This window comes from Lynx rufus, unplaced genomic scaffold (genome assembly GCF_022079265.1).
Source record: "Lynx rufus isolate CCGP_SWC_20201006 ecotype Redwood Valley unplaced genomic scaffold, mLynRuf1.p SCAF_4, whole genome shotgun sequence".
NCBI lineage: Eukaryota > Metazoa > Chordata > Mammalia > Carnivora > Felidae > Lynx > Lynx rufus.
The window spans coordinates 126,298,625-126,314,570 of record NW_025814856.1 but is presented as its reverse complement, the minus strand read 5'-3'; the positions used below and the strand labels follow the sequence as shown (position 1 = coordinate 126,314,570).

The window sequence follows — 15,946 nt, the reverse complement described above, 5'->3', positions numbered from 1 at the left end:
TTCGGAGACCTTCGCTGAGTCCCGCAGCTCTCTGCCCTGCAGTGGGCTCACTGGCGAAGGAGAGGATCCTGCTTCCTCTGGAGGCGGTTCAGCTTTCTGCTCTCCAGACTACTGAGAATCCCTGCTAGATCTGTTCCTGGGCTGGATTCGCACGAAGCAGAAGTCTGTGGCACAGGCCTTTGAAGCATTTTCTGTTTACTGGCGCCCTTTCGTTGGAATTTAAAATTCTCCGGAGGAAATCAAATTCCCATCTGAAGCAATTTGGTGACAGCGCGAGGTGTGTGTGTGATTCAGTGTAGTTCCTGAGGGTGTGGAGCTGTTCCCAGAGATGTGATAAATGTAGCATTCAGCCAGACAGGGCAGGTGCTCAATTTAGAACATGTAGGTGAATGGCTGATGTGACATCTTGCTGATACCTCTCGGATGCAAAGTTCCCCCAAGTAAGTAAAAGCCTTGGAAAATAACGTGAAATTGCCTTGACTGCACTCATACGCCAGGAGAATGTAAACGCTTTTTTTTTTTTTTAACTAAAAAAAATATGTTTAAGGCTTTTGTTCCACCATAGAATGGAAACCGACAGGGCAGGGCAGGAGCACAGTGGTATCGGTGAAGCACGGCGTGCCATGCATTTGGTTATTGATGCAGTCAGAGACACAGAGGAAGTGAGAAAACGTATTCTTACATGATGTCTTAATGCAAAAGTTAAAAAAAAAATGAGTGATATTGAGCTGTCTGCTATGCAGCTGAGGGGAACTGAAATCAGAACTGCCATTATGAGCCTGGGTTGACTCAGATTCTCCCTTTCGATTTCTTCACAGTGAATAATAATTGTAGGCTGAATAGAAGGACATGTGGGAGCGCCTGGGTGGCTCAGTCGGTTAAGGTTAAGCGTCTGACTCTTGATCTCCGCTCAGGTCACGATCTCATGGTTTGTGAGATCGAGTCCTGCGTCAGGCTCTGCACTGACGGTGTGAAGACTGCTTGAGATGCTCTCTCTCTCCCTCTCCCACTCATGCTCACACTCTCGCGCTCGCTCTCAAAATAAATAAATAAACTTAAAAAAAAAAAAAAAGACATCTGACTTTCCCGTGCTTTAGTTTACCTGTCTCTGAAGTAGAGAAGATTCAGAGGGACCTCTCCCACCAGCTCCAGGGTGCTCATGTTTGTGAAGTGTTGACCTTTTCAGGCATAAGAGACTGTAATTACAGGATCATTCTCAGAGATGTGTGATGTATTATTATTAGCAGACGTGTTTAACGCGACCAGAAAAATACCACTCATTGGCGCCACTCATGCCAAGAATCTGGAAGTCAATTTCAAGGCAACGTCAGACAATTAAAAATATTTTTAAAATCCCATTCCCGCTATGTGCCAGAGACTGGAAGGAGCTCAGAAGGCAGATATAAATTCTCTGCCCTCAAGGAACCTCGAGGAGGAAATAGACATACAAACCAACAAATACTAAGTATCACAGGTAATGACTGTAGTAGCAGTAGGGTATGTCTCCAGAATGGGAACATAAAATTGTGACGCTGGATTATTGTGATTCCTGAAAGGGGGAAGCTACCAATATGCAAATAAGTCACATGTGGACCAAGAGGCACTACTCCCCTGACGAAGCAAATCAGATTCCCTCAAAGTCCCTGGAATCCCCACATACCTGGCAGTTCTAAAAGCCTTCCCAAAGAGGGAAGGACAGGGAGATGCAAGTCGTATATAGAATGCACCAACTGTTGGATGTTGAATATGACTGAGACTGGCCAAGATGAAGTGAGCCCACAACAGCCTCTCTCTCACACAAACTGTAGCTAAAAACCAATGCAACATACCCCAACTCCGTAAGGAATCTGAAAAGTAAACAGGGGAAGGTAGGTTGGAGAGGAAAAACAAAAATTTAAGTAGTACCAGTATTGTGGTATTTGGGGTTGTTTTTCCTCTTTCATCACACGACTTTGACAGGATAGTGGCCCCCGTTATGGAGTGTCACACAGGCAGACGTTAGAACCCTGAGAAAAAACTCCTTTCTTGACCATAGCAGGAAAAGCGGACCCCTGGGAGCTGGGAAGTATGGCACACATCAACTTTTTTCCTTTTTTCCCTCCTACCTCTAACACAAGAGTGGCCCCAGTCTGGAACTTCTTTGCAGTGCTATGGGCCTGAGCCTTAAAGCACTGAAGAAAAACTAGTTTCTCTTGTCAGAGGAATCTGGCAGAAGGGCTCCCAGTGCTCCAAAGAGTATAGTAGAAGTCCCCACTATTGTTTTCTCTCTTTTTTCCTCACCATTTTGCCCAGAATGCGGCACCAGTCATATGGAATTGTGTGACAGCGTGGTTTGAATAAATTCTAAGAGGAACTCATTTTTACGGCCAGAAGAACCAGGAACAAGTGTCCCTGGGAGCCTGAGGGCATGAGGGAAATCTTGGAGAGGTCAGAACTAGAGAAGAGAAAGCTCCAATCCTGTGTACAAAACTAACACAAGGTCTGGGCTAGCGACGAGGCTGCATGTGCATGAAACAGACCCAAAAGCAACATAGCCACCACTTTGAGATCTGACCTGATGGTGAAATCACAGTCCCACATGACTGGTGACCTGTGCTGTGTCGGCTGATTAACTGCTAAAGCAAGCAAACAAAATCAACATTCTCTAGATTTATAACTGGAGAAAAAAAAAATCCAATAATCGCCAGAGGATTTTGACGGGACCCAGAGTCTCACAACATCATATCAAATTGTTTAGAATATAATCTCAAGTTAGTTAGCAAAGAATCAGGAAAATGTGACCAGTTCTCAAGGGAAAACCTATCAACAGATGCCAATCCACTCCAAAATGGCAAAATGCATATTCTTTGAAAGTGCTTATATAGGCCACATTCTGAGCCTTTAAATAAACCTTAGAATTTTTTAGATAATTGAAAGCATACCAAGTATGTTCACAATAACATGTATGATCATAACAGAACTAGAGAAAAAATAAAAACAGAAAGATATCTAGTATATATCCAAACATTTGGAAATTAAACAAGGCTGGTTATCTAGTGGAAAGAAGTTTCAAGGTAAATAAATTTTATTTTATTTTTTATTTTTTTTTAACACATTTATTTTTGAGAGACAGAGAGAGACAGAGCACAAGCGGGGCAGGGGCAGAAAGAGAGAGAGACACACACAGAATCTGAAGCAGGCTCTGAGCTGTCAGCACAGCGCTCGAACTCACAAACCGTGAGATCATGACCTGAGCTGAAGTCAGACACTTAACCTACTGCATCATCCAGGCACCCTGGTAAATAAAATATTTTAAAAGAATAACAATGAAAATACAGCTATGACAAGGATAGGAAGCACTTAGAGGGAAAAAAATAGCCTGAAATGTTCTTATTAAAAAGAAAGTCTCAAATCAGTAACCTGAGCTTCCACATTAAGAAACTAGAAAGGAATCAACTAAACCCAAAATAAGTAGAATGGAGGAAATAATAAAGATAAGAGCAAAAATCAGTGAAAGAGAAACCAGAGAAGGGAGAGAGAGCGGGGGAGAGAGGGAGCAACAGCTAGCAGTATCAGGAATGAAAGAGTGGATGTCATTAGGAGGAGGAACACCAGGAGCCCCTTGTCCCTGGGGCACCTGGGACCCTGGGAGAAACTGGAGGTTCACTGGAGGAGATTATCAGGACCCCCGACCTCAGGTTGAAGAAACACACTCAAGGAGGGGCTACGGATAGTTACTGAGACCTAAAAACAGTGTCAGAATAATGAACGGGTAGAGCCAGGGCCTGGGGCCAGCTCAGAGGCCATGCAGGAGAAGCGTGGTGGCCAGAACTGTGTTGTAGCTAAACTCTCTGTCCTGTTCAGCCGAGCTCTTGAGGAAATTCTAATATCTCTCATGACACCATGAGGTGCGACTGTTTACGAGCAAAGATTCCCTCAGGAGACGTGGAGACCGAGAGTCTCTGAGAAGCATGGCCTTCTGATTTGGCCGGAGCTGGGTTGGAGGCCAGGACAAAGTAAGCTTCTGTCACCCCTTTCTCTAAAGGGGGGATCCTAGTGCAGCTAGGAGAGAAGGTGGCTGACACAATGCCCAGCAGATAGCAGGTGTTCACTGCACACGGGTTTCTTCTCACCCGCCTCGGAGGCCATGCTACCTGAGGCCGTTTGTCAGAATTGTCACTTTGGGACAGAAAGCACCAAGTCCCAGCAGAACCCGGCAAAACCTGTGGCAGCCACTGTGGCCAGTCCCTTGAGGAGGATGAGACGCTGGAGTGGTGCTCCACAGAACAGCCTTGAAGTGGGGGGCCCTGAGCCTAAGAGACCGTGGACTGGCGGGCGGCCCTGAATAGCCTGTTTGCAGGGGGAAGGGCCTCCCCGAGGAGGACACGGGCAGGGGCCCTTATGGGGCTGACTCTTTGTAGAGAGCTGACAGATCCCCAGGGGAGAAGACCTCCCAAGAGAAGGGGCCGGGGGGCAACAAGCTGAGCCTGATAACAGGGCCTTCCTTGCTGAAGGAAGTGGGGGTTCTGAGCTCAGGGTGAAAGCAGTTACTCACCCCTGTCCCAGCCCAGGCTCTGGGATGCACCTTTTCTACTGAGAGGAAAGACACTACTTTTTTTTTTTTTTTGAATAGTAGTTTTGTCTTTAAATTCTAACATAGGGCATTCCCTGCTTGGCATTCTTCCAACAGCCAGTCACACAGAGCTGGTCCTTTGGTCCCCGCAGCCGATTGTCACAGGCCACAGCACAGCTTTGCTCTCTCATCATCAGCGTGGGTGGCAGGCAGAGAGGCTGTGCCTCCATCAGGAGTGGCTTTCCAAGCTGTGACAGCTCTGAAGACAGGGCACTCTGGTGACGGGCAGGGCATCTGCGGGCCTGCAGGGCACAGCAGCAGGCTGGTTCCTGCACACCAGTGACACACCTTCTGGAGAGTCCTAGAACTACCAGCGGGAGCTTATAGGTAGAGGAGGTGTGAAGGTCCTGCACGAGGTGGCCAGACAACCAGTGAGTGAAACTCAAATTGTCCAGGTAATTTGACCTCATTTTTCCCTGCCTGGTGGAGAAACCTTGGAAAGATAAGGCAAGAGTAGTAATGATCAGTAATTACCATCCGTTGAGCCACCGTCTTGGGCCAGAACTATGCTTAAATGTTCTAAACATATTATTTACTCCTCATCACAACCCTGAAAGTCTCCCTCCTTCTTCCCCTCCTCCTCCTCCTTCTTCCTTACTATGCAGAAATACCTTGATTAAAGGAAACTATGCAGAGATAAAAATTTGGAAATGAATCTTTTAACTGGGCTTTGATTTTACAGCAGGCAAAAAACCAAGCTGGTTCTCATTTAAAAAAAAGATTTAATAAAGTCAATACTCGATAAATATTTGTCGATTTAATCCATGAAACATATAAATGTTAAATGAAAATATACATGCTCCCAAAATGAAAAAGATGACTTTTTTTTCTTTTTTTTTTTTCCTAGCGCACAGAACCACAGCACTGCAGCTCCATTCTCGTGGAATTTTCTTTGATGTAAGTGGCGCCCCCTGCAGGACAGTCCCAGGGCACTAGGTGAGGGCCGGCCACCCAGCAGCCCTGAGTTCATTACAAGTGAAAATGATTTTTGTATATTTTATGCTTTTTTTTTTTTAACCAATCTCTTTGGAAGAAGCAGATGAAAATTTACAATTTTAACAGAGAATGTTTATTTTAGAACAGAGAAGCTAGATTAAAAGATCAGCTGGGGCCCAGAACACACATATTTTTCCTGTAGATCCAGCCAAATGTGAGACCAGGGACTGGGCGTAATTCATCTGAGCCAAGCAACTCTCTGCAGGCAGGTTGTATGGCACCCACCTACCTTTGCAACACTGCCTGCCTTCAAACGCAAACACAGCCAGCCAACTCCTCTGAGAAGGATGGGAGGGAAAGCCAAGCTTGGCAGCCGGCTTGGCACCTCTAAGTGCCAGAAGCCACCTGCACACAGCATGGTGTAGAGGAATAGCCATAGTGCCCTGGAGCCATTTCCTTCTAGAAACCAGCAGTGGTGGGTCTCACCTCCTGCAGGGAAGAGCTTTTGCAAGGGTGAGGTGGAAGGAGGAGGCCTAGACTGGGGAGGGCTTGGGCGGTACCTGGTTCTTCTCTGGTCCCCCAGGGCCCACTGCTGTCTGCTTAATACCCCATTGAATGGAATGCATGGATTCTAGCCCCAGCTCCACTGGAAGGTTTCTGAGTGATTCTGGGAAGTTACTTCTCTTGGAGCCTGCTGTACAACAAACCACTCCAAACTTAGTAGCAGGAAATGAAAATAAGCATTTATTATCTTTCGTTGTTTGGGTGTTGATAGGGCCCCACTAGGTAGTTTTGGGTCCTTCTGCAATTATTATTACACAGTGGCTGGGCTATAGTTCTCTCGAAGGCCTTTCCATTCACATGTCTGCTGTCTGACCTGGGGAGACCTGAATGTCTGGGGCTTCTTGGACACCCCTCCCTGTCAGAGTGTGTTCCCTCCATGTGGACCCTCCAGCATGGTGGCTTCAGGGAAGGTGGACTTCTTACACAAGGGGATGAGTCCTAGGAGAGAGGCAAGTGGAAGGCAGTTGCCTTTTGTGACCCAGCCTCTGATCACACAGTGACCTGTTCGCCACATTGTTTTTCTGGAGGCATTTGAAAGTCCTGCTCATGTTTCCAGGGGAGGGGAATAGAAATCCCTCTTCTTGATGGGAAGAATGTCAAAGAATTTACAGAGGTGCTTTGAAACCTCTGCAGAGCCTCAGTTTCTCCATATGTTAAATGAAATAATATTTCTTGGGATAGATCTTTGGGCGGGGGAACGGGAGAATAAACGGGGCTAATGCAGATGAACTTGTGGCAAAAGTGAAGGCACTGTTCAAATGCAAGAGATGAACAATTAGAAAAAGCTGTGTGGTATTACTAATTTTCAAATTGGACTATATTATAATATTTCAAAGGCTAAAAAGCAAGCATAGTTTTCTCATTGACATTCTTTTCTTCAATAAACAGATCATCTAAGCTGAGATAATTTCTCCCATAGGATCAACCACAAAGCCATTTTGAATGAAAGAGAAATATAGCCTGTAAGCATTTGTGCTTTCTCCTGAATTTGTCCTTGATCAAAATAAGGTTGCCCACCATTGCTACGCATCTTGTTAACCCCATTGCCAAGCTCAATGTCTTGCAAAAGCTGCGGCTGAGTGTGAATGTTTATAATGCAAAGAATTTAGGAGTGCCTGGGTGGCTCAGTCGGCTGAGCATCCAACTTTGGTTCAGGTCATGATCTCCTGGTTTGTGAGTTTGAGCCCTGCATCGGGCTCTGAGCTGTCAGCACAGCTGCTTTGGATTCTGTGTCTCCCTCTCTCTCTGCCCCTCTCCAACTTACGCTTGCTTTCTCTCTCTCTCTCTGTCAAAAATAAATAAACATGAAAAAAATTTAAAAAAATGAATTGTCATTGGCCTATTTATCATGAAATACACTTATTATTTTTACTCTACCTATAGCAGTAAGATAAGTAAAAACTTTTCCTTTGATGCAGGCAGGCTGGGTTCAAGGACCCAGGGGGTGTCCCACAGGACCAGCCAAGAGGGTCTTTGGCTTCCGGTAGGATAAAACTCCAACGCAAGCTGGAAAAAGTGAAAGCAGAGTTTATTGAATAGCATGAGTGACAAGACAGAGAACAGCAGACAGAGTGTCTGGCGGACTAGAAAGGAAAGGACAATTGAGTCTCACTTTTGCTTGGGGTTAGAGTTTTATACTGAAAAGGGGTCTCAGGTATGTGTTCCTCCAGGAATCCAGGGTAGGGTCCAATCAAAGGCAGATGTCAGGTGAACAATAGGTGTTACTCCGTAGGGGCACTGAGGCTAGCAGCAGCCCAGGTTTATTTGAAGCGCATGTCCTGGAACATGTTTGGGATCCAGCTCTTCTGAGATGTTCTCAGGTGTTTGGGGCCCGGGACCAAAGTCAGAGAATGATCAACTTCCCTGCTTCCCCTTTGACGTGGGAACATAGCTTCTTTGGCTTATTCAGAAGCAAAATACAGAGCGTGAGTAAACGGGGCCTGGCAGAAAAACAGCAGCAACGTGGCCATTCTAAAATGGAGTCTGTTCAACTTTCCTACCTCACCTTCACCCATCTCAATTGTTATATGAATAACAATTCACTCACTTATTAGTTGGAACTCTTGGTTATAAGCATTTTTTAGAAATGTGAGAAGGCTTAACAGAAAAAGGAACTGGGTGCCTTCAGCGCTGTTCAGTGTTGTAATGTCAGAATATGGCCGGCCCTCAGGCAGGGGCAGCAAGCAGCTACTGGTAGGAAGCAGGTTCTTCAGGATCCCTTCACTCATCCACTTTCACTCTCTCTGGCTCTCTCTCTCTCTCTCTGTCTCTCCCTGTCTTTCTCTCTCTCTCGTTCCCTCTCTCTCCCTCCCACCCCTGTTCTCATGCTGTCTGTTGCATTCCACTCTTTCCACAGATTGATTTTTTTCTACTTCTCAGCTGACATGACAAGCAGAAGGTGGCTGCTCCGTCATGTTCTATTTTGAGTCCTTCATTCAGCAGACTTGTCCAAACTAAATTAGACAAAATTCTCGGGAGAGATGATACGCTCGGCCCTGTGTGGGTCAGCGTCCGTTCATCTGGGGTGAAGGGACCAGTCCACAGTACAGCTGCAAGCTCCCAGGTGTAGGTGGGGGAGGGGAGGACTGGCGGGCAGGGACTAAGGGATGCACTTGGAAATGGAGGGACACTCCGGAGGGTAGCTACCGCCACTTATTTACTTACACATCTTCAGACGTAAGGGCAGGACTCTGTTTTATTCACTAGTTTCGTGTCTGTATCAAGCACGCTGCCCATCCCATAGTAAGTACTCAGTGCAGGCTGGATTTATGAATGACAGTTTTTACCATCACATTTAGTAAATAACAAAACCTTGGGTCATGGGGACAGCCTTTGAGAACCTTGTGATAATTAGCACATGAAATGGGACTGTCTCTTTTCCGTCTACCTGGATCCTTTGAAATGTACCCAAAGGCGTGTGCTAGTGTGTGAAAAGAAACTTCTCCAATATAATTTCTTCTTTTTGATGACATGCGTTTTTAGGTGGGATTCTTCCTGTTTGTAATTAATGGCATAAAGAAAAAGTGCATAGTGATCAAGGGGAGTCTTGAGGACGTAGTATTTGGATAGATAGATACTTTTTAGGCTCAGAGTCTAAATAATGCTAATATGGATTGAATACAAGCAACGGATGCTTTAGAGTCTGTGGGCTAGTGATCCACTAGGACTTTACAAAATCTATTCATTTGAAATGAAAAAGAAAATGATCTGGAGGTGGATTACTGGGAAAAGATTGAAGGCGGGAAGAAAACATTGAGTGAAAATCTAGCATTCAAGCTAGCTCTTCTCGACGGGAATAAACATTATACACCAGTCTCATCTTAATCAAAGCACCACAGGTTTTTGAGCAAAAAGGGACTTAGGGGAGCATATATTTTTTCCTTCTGCAGTAATATTAATTGACTTGACCAAAGTCACCTGGCTGACCTGAAGCGTCAAGGGACCCAAATGTCCAAGCATGCGGATGTCCTGGGAGAAGTGGCTCTTTCTTCCCCCCAGAGCCTGTCATTTGCTGTTTCAACGGGGAGAATTCTCGGCCAGCAGTGATTTAATCTTATGCAATAAGTGCTGTGGCTTCTGGGACTTCTGTCCTGTAGTCTTGGCAGGCAGCAGGATGCCCTGAAGCTTATCTCTGCAGCTCAACTCCAACACTGTGATATTTGCTCTTTCTGCCAGCTGCTTTTCTTGCCCACTTTTCCAGAAAGGCACTAAGCTGGGAAGTCTGACACAAACTGCCGATGTCTAGTTTTATGCATCTTCCAGCTACCTTTTCCAACTCAGTCACATAAATATCTTTCCATTTAGGTCTATTCACCAGGCTGCTGCTTTCCAAAATGGTGGTGTTGCAACCCCCTGGGTGTTGCAATGGGTTGTCAGCAGTAGGGCAAATCATTGCTTACTAAAAATAGAGTCCCGAGGTCTGCAGAGGACTCGCTTTTCAATATATAAATTAAAGAGAACTCAAGTTAATCCCTGTGATGTGTCACACTCAGTCACCCTGAACATACTTTCTCATGAAAGCCCGTAATTGTTGGATGGGTATGCGTAGCCTTTATTTGCAAGGAAGCCATTTTTAGCTCACAACTCATGGTGTCTGTCTTTCATGAATGCTCCACCCACAAGATAGTACAGAGTTCAGGATCAGGCAGAGTGGCCCCATTACTCCTAACTATCTGTCTGACCTTGAGCCAGTCACAGCCTCTCTGTATTTTCCCTCTAGTAAGTTGGAGGGAATATGCACCTTGTTGGTTGCTGTGAGTATTAAATAGTGTGTATTAAAGACACAGAACAGTGCCCAGGACCTGGTAAAGGCTGGTTTTATAGTAGTTGTTACTATTTATTTCTGTGGGTATTTTCTGAGGGTTTTCCTTGATGTTTTACCAGTTGTTTTGGGCATAAAGAACAAATACATCATTACTGTGTTGAATAATGCCCACAGATAAATATATAGGGTGCCTCCACCTGGATTTCTTTTGTTTTCAAGATACTTAAAATTCCATTGCCCTCTTCCTTGGCTAACACCAGAAATATGTCTTGGGCTTGGGTAGCTCCAGGAAAAACGAGATTTGGCACAAGCTGCTGTTCTCCGAGATATTTCACGACTCTCTTCACGGGCTCCTCATACTTGCACCTTGATTCATTTCTCCTTCCCTACAGCCATCCCTTTTCAGCCCTTTCTGTTTCTGCCTAGTCCGGGGAGTGTGGGAAAGAGGAGATTCCTGCTCAGGTTTTCCAAGCTGTGGCAAAGCTGGATCCGGGCCAGGGGGAGGAACAGGAGTCTAGGAGGCAAATCCCTGGCATTCCAGGCTGAAGCTCCAAACTGTTTTCCAACCAATGCTGGGCACTTGTGCACTGTGGGTTAAGTTGGCATCTGTGACCTGACTGAAGTGTTGGACAGGCCACAAGAGAGAGACTCAAATAGAGAGTGCTATGGACAAAGGTCTGTCTCTGTTGTGTAAAAGCCACTTTTGAATTTGAAAGGAGTGACATCCTACATTCCTTGCTACCTCATTGTTTTTTCCTTTTACTGTATGGACCCTACATAAGGTAAATTAATATACTGTATGCTAAAAGTGTATCATATAACCAAGGAATATGAATAAAGATCATTTCCTTGTCTCCTAAGGTTGTGGGTCTCCGCCTTACCGTTTTGCAGTCACCTGGGGAGCTTCTAAGAGGTACAGATGATTCCCTTCCTGACTTCATTGGTTTGGGTGAGGTTTGGACACTGGCATTTCTTAAAGGCTTCCGGGTAAGGTTAATGTTGCCAGAGCTCCCGAGATGAGACCTGGCAGACCTATGGTATTTGCTGAACAGTTGTAGATTTCCCCAACCTTGTTCCCCCAACTTCAGGCTCCAAGAAAAGGGTCAGGTGACACCAAAGACATCTCCCTCAGTACTCAGAATCACACATCTGTGTAACCTTTTAAGTTTTATAAATAGTACGTGGTCTATTGTTATCTACCTTACTTTTTTCTTTTTTTCTTTTTTTTTGGCAGTATTTTCAAGACCTGTTTCCAAGATCCTTCTTAAACTACTAAAGAAGAATTATTAGGGACATACAAGAGCTATTTCTCCAAAATATAACTCAAGAAAAAAAAAAAAAAGAATGAAGGATGAACTTTGTGAAAATGTATCTCTATTGCTTTTTTCACTTTTTTTCTACAGGCAAAATCTGCATACTTCTCCTGAAGGTCTCCCTTACAAATGTACAGATTATTAAATACTAATAAGAAAGGAATTTGAGAAAAATGTTTATTCGTTTTCAAAAAAAAATGCAAAATGGAAGCAAAATATTGAATAGGTGCTCGTGGTCTATCAGGCCCCGAGACACCCCCCAGCGTTGGCCTGGGTGCTGGGCGTGTGCCGCCCAGACCCTCCCTTCAGGTCTGCAACCAGGAGTGTAGGTTGCTGAGGGCTTTGGGTCCCTCTTTAGGAACTGCTCTTGGATGTGCACTTTCCATGGAGATGCCATGCTCAGATCTCTGCCCCTGCTCCTTGCAAGCAGCCAGCACCAATAATCAGTTGATGTGATATCAAAGGCTTGTGACCCTTGCCACAATTTGGGGTGATTTTGAAGGGCCATCCTAGCTCCAGAGCTCCCTGTTGGATTGGCCAAAGCCTCTGTGGCAACCACATTGCAGCTCGATTTCTCTTTGCCCAATTGCACCTTCCTCACTCTCTTACAGGTTTTGTTCTTGAGAGCACCCCCCCTCCCCCAACACACTGCCTGCATGCAGATTTTCATCTCAGAGTCTGCTTCCTGGGCCACGTGACCTACCACGCGGTTTCCGTCCAGGAACCCTATAGTCTGACGGAGAAGTTGGACAAATAAACAGGCAAATAGACTGTGTGGTAAGTAGTATGACAGAAGACAGTCTTGGTTACTGGCTGTAGAGCCCAGGGGAAGGGGGAGGAAAGTTCCTACAGGAACGGATTTCTAAGTGAGATATGAAGGATGACTCAGCTGTCCTAGTGAAGTGTTAGGGGCAGGGTAGGCAGAAGTGGGGCAGTTCAAGAGAAGACCACACATGCAAGTCCAGGGGAATTGAGGGCACAGAGTATTGGGGCGACGTCAGAGACGAGGCTGGAGAAGAAAGAGCAGGGGGAGGGAACAGTATGTCACAGATCATGACGGCACATGACGGCAGTGTAATAGATCATGTGGAGGAATTCGGGAGGGATGAATGATTTTTTTTTTTTTTAAAGGAGCAACATTATCAAATTCTCATTTTGGAAACAGTTATCTGGAAGACGGATGGGCAAAAGAGAAGATGCAAAGTGACCGGTGAGGAGGTGCTGCCGAAGGCCATGGGAAAAATAATGGTGAGTCATGGCCATAAGGATGGAAAGAAAGGAGTTTATTTGGGAGACATTTATGAGACAGAATCAGTAGGTGTCTGTGATTGACAGGATGAAGAAAGTAAGAGAGAAGAAATAAGAATGACTCCCTGGAAAGGGGGATAGAGGGAGTCCTGGTGGATTTACTGAGATTAGGACACTAGAAGAGAAGCAGGTTTGGATTTGGGGGGTTAAGGTGCCAAAAAGACATGTCAGTGTGTCATCAAATGCTCAGTTGTGGATACGGGTCTGAGACTCAGAGAGGAGATCAAGGCTGGAGACAGAAATACCCATCAAAGAGACAGCAGTGAGAATGCCCAGGGAATGTGTACAGAGTCAAAATGGGAGAAGCTCCTTTTTGAACCCACGGGGACATCAACATTTAGTGAACAAGAGGAACTTTCAAGGGAGATTGGAAAAGAACAGCCAAAGGGACACAACAACCAACTGTGTGGGTCAGAGAAGTCAAAGGAAGGGTGTGGTCAGATGACAAGATGTGAACCTAGCAACAGGGAGGTTATTAGCAATCTCTGGGTGAGCAGTTCTGCAGAGGGTTGGAGGCAATGCCAGACTTCCTTGAGCTTGAGTGGGAAATGAAGAAGCAGAAGTAGTAGGTCTAAGGAACTCTACCAGAATGTGTCTGAATGAGGCAAGGAGAGGGAAAGGGCCATTGCCTTGAGGAGTTGTTGGTTTGGAGGAAGGTTCTAATTAAAATAGGAGTCAATTGGCTATAGTCCTAAGGCTATTTGAAGGCAGCCCAAACAGTGGAAAGGTGCCCAAGCAGTAGTTGGCAGAGGGAGGCACCAAGATGGTGGCATAAGATAGGAGAGGTTGGCTGTGTATGGAAAGCCCCATCCTCCTTAGGATGGAAGGAATGAGGATATTGGGTGAGTTTGTGGGTACATGGGAGAACAGGCAGACAACTCCTTCTGATAGTGGCCAGTTTCTCTGTAGTGTAGGAGGAAAGATCATTTTCTGGGAGTATGGGAATTGGGATGAGGGTAGCAGGTTTGAGAAACTAGTTGTCTTAGTTAACTCAGGCTGCTATGATAGAGCACCATAGCGTGGGGGGGGGGGGGGCTGTAAACAGCAGAAATTTCTATCTCACGGTTCAAAAGTGGGGAAGTCCAGGATCAAGGCACTGACAGATTTGGTGAGAATCTTTCCTGGTTCATAGATGCCCTTCTTTTTTGCTGTGTCCTTATAAGAAGGAAGAGGTGGAGGAACTCTCTGAGTCTCTTTGATAAGGGCACTAATCCCATCCTGAGGGCCCTGATGATCTTCATGATCTAATCGCCCCCAAAGGCCCCGCCTTCAAACACCACCACCCTGGGGATTACATTTCAACACATGAATTTTGTAAAGACACAAATATTCAGTCCATAGCACCAGCGAACATTTGCTACCCCTGCTCTGGAGAATGGGATCGGGGAACATGGAAGGATTTCAGGCAGCACGTAAGGTTCAGCTGCTGATGGAAACTAAGGGTTCCCAGGGGTTACTTCCTTCCATGTTGTAGGATTAGTCCAGTGTTTCACAGCAGCACAGGTGCAGATTTGAAGTCAGACAGTGACATTTTGCCAGGTTGGTGAGAGAGGAAGGCCATGCAGGGGAGAGGTGGGGATCTTGGCACAGAAAGCTGCAATAACGGGCCCTGACTGTCAGGATGGAATAATCAAGAGACTTAGAGGCATTGGAAGTGGGGTTGTTTGCATTATAAAATGCAGAGGCAAAGCCAGTTGGGGTGGTGACAAGGATCGGGGTGAGTCCATGAGAGTGGGTGGATGACACAGAGTGTGAGTGCAGGTCACCGGAGACAGGGATGTCAGGGAGCTGAGAGGCTGGGTGTTAGATGGGTGTGGAGGTCCCTCGGAGCACTGGGGAAGACTGAGCAGGCTGGGGCCAGGGCTCGAGGAAGTGCCCGTGCGGGACACAACGATGAAGGGCAAAGATGACTCGGAATTCAGAGGAGCTCTCCAGGTGGCAGAAAGGAGCTCTGGGGAGAGACAGAGTGGCCTTGTGGGGGAATGAACCTATCACAGGAGAGGGGGGGCCTCTGGAAAGAGCTGAGAGGTGGAGGCTACTGAGAAGAACTGAGTGTGTCAGAGATGAATTGGTGGTCTCAGGGAGCACCAGGTAAGGTTGCGTAGAGGCAACAGTTTAGGGGTGAGAGGAAAAATTGTGCAAGGCATCCAGGTGCTTACCCTGGAGAATGGAGACAGGAGACTGACTGTACAATGTGTAGGTCGGTCAGTTCCTTACCTGATCCGTGCCTGGGGGCCTGGGAATAGGTGAGGGGCTCAGGCTTCTGGCTGGGAGTCAGCAGAGGCCAGTCAGATGCAAGGGAGTCCTGGCCCAAATCTGAGCCTGGAGGTGGAATTCATTGGCTCCAAGTATTTCTTTTCTTTTCTTTCTTTTTTTCGTTTATTTTGAGAGAGAGAGGGAGAGAGAGAAAGAGAGAGAGAGAGAGAGAGAGAAAACGAGTCAGGGAGGGCCAGAGGGAGAGGGAGAGAGAGAATCCCAAGCAGGCCCCGAGCTGTGCTGTCAGTGCAGAGCCTGTTGGGGGGCTCCATCTCACAAACCGTGAGATGGTGACCTGAGCGGACAAAATCAAGAGTTGGACGCTTAACCAACTGAGCCACCCAGGCGCCCCTGGCTCCCAGTATTTCTCAGGTCACGTGGGTGTGAGGGTCACTCGGCATCCCTCAAGCAGGAGCCTGCTCAGGTCTAGATAGATTTGTGGGGCTTTGAGAGCCAGAAGCCATGTTGAGACACCCTGGGCACGTCATGCTTCAATCACTACTTCATTGATTCATTCTTTAATCCATTTATTTATTCCTGAAACTTACATCAGCTGTTTCTTCCCTTCCTCGTTCCAAAAAGGATTTAAGATGTTCATACTAGCACCCACTATATACCAGGCACATAGGGTTTCGGAAATACGCTGTTCCCCATCTGTAATGCCTTTTCCGTGTTTCCTTCTGTTCAAAGTCC

At 46.2% G+C, this 15,946-nt stretch overlaps 1 protein-coding gene across 2 annotated transcripts in view; it reads left to right on the top strand.

Moving 5' to 3' along the window:
* The first annotated feature begins 12,420 nt into the window (after positions 1-12,420).
* The window catches only part of DPY19L1 (dpy-19 like C-mannosyltransferase 1), a 105,947-nt gene continuing 102,421 nt past the window's right edge, over positions 12,421-15,946 (top strand). The window contains exons 1-2 of one of the 2 annotated variants that reach the window (XM_047095224.1): positions 12,421-12,466; positions 12,821-12,937. The gene's annotated coding sequence lies outside the window, so the exon portion shown is untranslated. Of the gene's footprint in view, positions 12,467-12,501; positions 12,938-15,946 lie in introns of those variants that run through there. The other variant, XM_047095225.1, reaches the window with a different exon arrangement.